The sequence below is a fragment of the Protopterus annectens genome, chromosome 9.part0 (genome assembly GCF_019279795.1).
Source record: "Protopterus annectens isolate FY-2018-M chromosome 9.part0, PAN1.0, whole genome shotgun sequence".
Lineage (NCBI taxonomy): Eukaryota > Metazoa > Chordata > Ceratodontiformes > Protopteridae > Protopterus > Protopterus annectens.
Window position 1 is genome coordinate 571318651 of NC_056743.1, and position 5559 is coordinate 571324209.

Consider the following 5559-nt stretch of genomic DNA (forward strand, 5'->3'; position numbering starts at 1 on the left):
GCGGAACATGCTTACGCCCCACTTGATCAGCAGGTTTGTGGTAAAAATAAAAATATAAAAAAATTGGATTAATTAGTAGGGCATTGCTAGTAAAACAATCCACTAGCATTATGGCCATGCTCCTTCTCCTAATTAAGATCAAATTATTGTCATAAAGAATGTTTTCAGACGTGGTAGTATAAATAATCTAGGCAATTTACAAGGATAGTAAACAGAAACAAATGAGCATTCAAATCAAATATGTACAAGTGCTGGATTTTATAGTCCATACTGTCTGGATATTTACGCACAACACGAAGATTAAGGTCAGTCCAAGCTAGGCAGGGTCAGAGCCATTGCTCTCGGCCTCTTAACATAAGAAATCTGGACAAAATCCAAAAACATTTGGGGAGGGGGTGAGACAACGGCTCAAAAACAGGGACAGATTGTAAATATTGCTCTTATAAACTTTGAAAGTTACTAGAATAACAGGTTTTGTGTTAGTGAACATTTTTCTAGAGGATATACAGTCTGAAACTGAAATGTGTGTTATTATTATATAGTGATTTTATTACTCAGTGATGAGGCAGAACATCACAAATTTAATGAGGAACAGATGAAAAATATGAGGCAAAAATCTGGAAATTTTGCGAAAATCTGGACAGTTGAGAGGTATGATTTAAACATGCATTACTACAGCCTGGGTTCAAATTCAAAACGGAAATGATCTGCCTCACTCAAACTCTGAATGTTTGTATCACATCTATGCATTTTAGTCATGGGATTTTCACAAAAGAGTATAGTTTAAGAGTGTGCAGTTTGGTTATGCTTCTGACTTTTTTTTAATAAATACATACTTAACGCTCAGCTTGGCTTTCCACAAACATGATGTCTTTCATGTTCCAAAACTTAGTTAAGGAATTTTAAAAAATTGTCTAAGTTCACATATCTAAGATGTTTCCTTAGGCATCTTTTATTTTGGGGTCACTGTATTGCAATATAACGAATTTCTGTCGGGTGCTGTTATTTACAATGTTACAGATTTCTCATAAACCTTTTCATTTTCTTTACAACCCATTCTGTTTGTTGGTATCTTCTTAAAGAAACAAAGCGACTGTGCAGGATAAATGACCTATGTCCAAAATGGGGGAAAATACTGACGCACTGCAGGACTTGGGAAATGTGTTCTTTCACTGAGGGGGCATCTCTTAATAGGGAGTGTGAAACCGCTAACAAAGGGGAATAAAATAAACCATGTCAAGTTTTTGTTTCATTACTTCTAGTTCCCCTTTCTGCTTGACACTTCCTCATTAAGTTCCGTATTCATCCTCGGCAAACGTCTGAAAAGTGATGGTCTGACAAGCATTGTTCGCTGAAGCTCCGCCCTTGTAGTGAGGGACTTCACAGCTGCTAAGGGCGGAATGTGCCGGCGGCGTTTTCTGATTGGTACAGCGGCCATAGCATCTCAGGGTGGAGAAAGGTCCCACTGCGTTCCATGCCATGGTGATGAATAGGTGCTTCGGCAAGGGCTGCTCCTGCATCTGTTATTGTAACTAGCAAAGTTACTACCCCTGTCGTGCACGGAATAAAGATCAGCGGAGCAAGAAGAGGCTATACAGGGGGACGGGGTCGGCATATAGTTCGGACTGGTGAGTGGCTAGTAGGCTACTGGTTGGAGGAAAGTAATTTTCACTTCCTCTTTTGCTTCTGGGATGCTTTATCTTGCATATTCTTGGCACTATAGAAATGCTTACAAAGTGCAATCGTTTTTAGATGAGCGTCTTTTATTAACTCCTCCTCCTTCTCAAATGTTGCTTGCTAACTGTCTTTTTTCTGGAGGGGGGCAAGGCGTTATTTACTTGTCATTTTAACAGAGAGGTCGGTTAGTGACGAATAGACCGTTTGTCAGCTATGATCCTCGTCTTTACTAACTGTGCCCTTGCAGGTATAGAGAGACTAGATATGAAATCCGAACTAAACAACCTTTTGTTAGCCGTTGTACTCCTGGTCGTGTGTACTTTGAGCTCTAGACATTCTGTAATATTTGAAGATGTTAGCATGGTACACCTGATTGCTCACAGGTAGAACAAGCTGTGAGCGTGACTTAAATCCACGTGTTTACTGCCCGCGGCTGGATTGCCCGTGGGGTATGGGGCAACGTTTTCCTTTCTATGACAGCCTGCAGTTTTCGTTTACCTTTCACAATTTAAGTCATGCGTACTAAAAAGCTTTTCGAAGTTTCTTAGTTCCATTTCTGTGGTGACAACTCAGAACACACGTTCTAGAAATTATTGTTGTTACCCCCCCGACACACACACGCCCCTCAACTAACTGTACCGCTCTAAGATAATAAATTTTCTGTAACCTCTTAGCATCAGTGACACTTTGTGAAAATGGTGGACTATCATCAGCAGTTAATAATCTTCATTACCGACTTCTTTTAGCCTAAACACTAACATCAGTTTTAACGCATGTTCAGTCAGTTACTGCTGTTTTTATCAGCTTTGTAAATCAGTAGTGGTGATAGTTAAAAAGCTTCCCTCCCTGATTTGTGCCCATTGTCATTGAAGACGGTGTCGTTGTCCGTTTATTGTGACGAGAGTTTGAGCACTACCACCAGTTATGAGAACGGAAAAAAAAACAAACAAACAAAAAAAAAAAAAAACGACGACCAAAAACTTTCGGGAATCCTGTGGGTTGACACCCAGTAACACATCATTACCTGTTTGTGTTATGACCAAGTTTTGTTGTGTAACATTTGTTTTTGACACTTGCTGTTAAAAAATGCCTATCAAGTAACAGAGTAACATTTCATTTTTTGCTTTTCTCTGTATCAGTGGACGCATTAGGTATTTTAACTCATAATCAGCATTGTTTAATGCTTTTTGCAGCTTCTTCTCCCCTGGAGTATTTCATCTGTATTCCTGAACTAACATTGCTAGGCTCTGGTGCTAATTCTCATTTTGTGAGCTAGGCAGATCTTTACCATAGTTTCATATCTGCTACTTGTCTTTGAGACAGTTACCAAGGCTATAGACCAGGGAAAGGTAGTACACACAGCTTACTTAGACCTTCCAAAGGCCTTCTACACCATTCCCCATTCAGGTATTATAGAAGAGCTCACCAGCCTGAACATAAACCCCTACGTCACGAGATGGGTTGCCAACTGGCTCACGGACAGAACCCACATGGTAAGAGTTGCAGAAGCCAGGTCTGACTCTAAACCGGTTACAAGTGGTGTTCCCCAGGGCTCAGTTCTAGGACTCCTCCTGTTCGGCATATACTTCTCAGAGGTACAGACAAGCACAGAAGGACTATGGCTGACCAAGTTCGCAGACGACTGCAAACTAGGGGCTATAATTGACTCTCTGGCAGACACAGACATCCTCCAAGAGGGGTCTCACTGAGACAGATACCTGGTGTCAAAACCATGGCCTCAAGCTAAATGCCAAAAAGTGCATAGTCATCCTCTTTTGGAAAAAACAAAGTACCCACAAACTACCACATAGGTGGTGGCCCCCTAAATATGGAAGAAATAATAAGGGATCTGGGGACCCAAGTAGATGGTAACCTCTCCTTTGATAATCGCATTGCCAAAGTAGTTATAAAAATCCTTCTGTGTGGTTCACCTAATCACAAAAGGGTTTGCATCCAGATCAAAAGAGGTCATTGTGCCCCTCTACGCATCACTCATCAGACCCATCATAGAGTACAATTCCCCATTTGGGATGTACCTTACAAGACACCTGCAACAGTTGGAAAGACCACAAAAGTACCTCACCAAGAGGATCACTGGCCTCAAAAAGATGCCCTATGCAGCTTGACTGAAGAAACTCCAGCTGTACTCTGTTGCATACCGCCTACTCAGAGATGATCTCTGCCGGACATACAAGGCCATGTCCAACCCAGAATTGATGGACATGCTGCACCCAAAGAAAACCATATCCCCTCGAGCCACATGCTCTAGGGATCTAAACCTCACCACAACAATAAATAGGATGTGCTGGGGGGATAGATTCCTGTCCCAGAGACTTCCCATGCTCTGGAACAAGATTCCAATTTACATTAAGCAGAGCTCCTCGCTAACCCTCTGCAAGAGAAACCTTGACGAGTGGATGGGAAACAGAAAGTTTACCCCGGGGATCACTTCAATGGCTCTGCTGGACAGAGGCTCAGGGAACTAATCTAAGGGGATGGCGAAAGCCAACACATTCTGGCTAGGCTTATAAATGCCTTCGGGCAGATAGCCCAGTACCTACCTATGAACCATTTGATACAGTTTCTGTTGTGAGGGAAACCAGCTGGGAAGTGCAATAAACAAGGGGTACATATAGAGAAATATATGTGACATCCAATAAAACTATAGATCTGTAAATATCTGCAGTATGGGTAAACATAAAATTGAGGCAGGATAGTAGAAATGGTGTTAAGAAGAAAGTATTGCCATTGTAATTCATTAGGAGAGTAAGATACTACAGACAAAGCCTTTAGACAGTGCAGAACTGGATTTAGGTTACATGCCTTGAAGGAAGGCAGTAGTAGTTTCTTATCTGAGGTGTCCTTTTTAGTAGGTATGGAGTTTGAGACTATGTCTGTGACATGAGGAGGAAATGATTCCCATAGTTTAAGACCCAGAATAGAAGAGTTGTGTCTGGAGCAATGAAGTTTGGTTTTGGGGTTGTGGAAGACCACTGTGGATGGATATTGTAGGTGGGTATTCATTATGTGTATTTTGAAGCTAAGGGAGGAAAAGAAGGCATGTCTTACAGTTGACACTCCAGTAGGAGATCGGATATCTGTTTGATGGGTAGACATTTGACTTTTTCAATAATTTGATAGTAATCCTGTTGTCTTTTGAGACAGCAGGGTAAACTTGCATATTTTGTTAGAAATGGAGTGAAAGGCTTTGACACTCCCTTTGGAGGCAACAGCATTTAAAGGTAGGTAATATTTTAGTTAAAGGAGTAGGGTACCTTTACCAATGGCAGACCTGCTGCATAGGAGACAAAGTGGGTGATCCTCCTGGTACAGAATAGGAGGTAGTTAATTTTTATTTATTTATTTATTTATTTTTTTTTCAGGTGGAGGTGAAAGTTCATTGTTGAGTTCAGTCCTATTCCTAGGAGTTTAAAGGAGGAAATATTTTCAGAGTGCAAGTTGAAGAGGTATTTAATCAGAACTGAGCTGGGCATTTTAGAGAGCTTTAGATTAGTGCCAAATATCATAGATTTTGTTTTTGATGAGTCAATAAGAAGGTTTTTATTGTTAATCTAATTTAATGTATCAGTGTATGCACTTTGGTTTGCAGATCTAGTTAGAGTAAGAGAGTGATTATGCTAATCCCGCAGATTTATTCCTCAATAAAGTGGAAGAGGAAGATGGGGTCAGTACTTAAGACATTTGTTAATGAAGACTGAAAATAGTAATGGGGCTGGGATGGACCATTGAGGTGTGTGTGTGTGTGTGTGTGTATGATGGGACAGTGGTGGGACAGTGGGAGATGTAAATGAGCTAATTTTAATACTGAAATGATGAATAATAAGTTTTGGAACTGGAGTTACCTTAAGACTTATGCCATAT

The 5559-nt window shown here is 40.7% G+C and overlaps 1 protein-coding gene across 2 annotated transcripts in view; it reads left to right on the forward strand.

The window, feature by feature from the left end:
- The first annotated feature begins 1411 nt into the window (after window positions 1–1411).
- RASSF2 (Ras association domain family member 2) overlaps window positions 1412–5559 on the forward strand; it is a 228946-nt gene continuing 224798 nt past the window's right edge. The window contains exon 1 of one of the 2 annotated variants that reach the window (XM_044083102.1): window positions 1412–1628. The gene's annotated coding sequence lies outside the window, so the exon portion shown is untranslated. The remainder of the gene's footprint in view (window positions 1629–5559) is intronic. The other variant, XM_044083101.1, reaches the window with a different exon arrangement.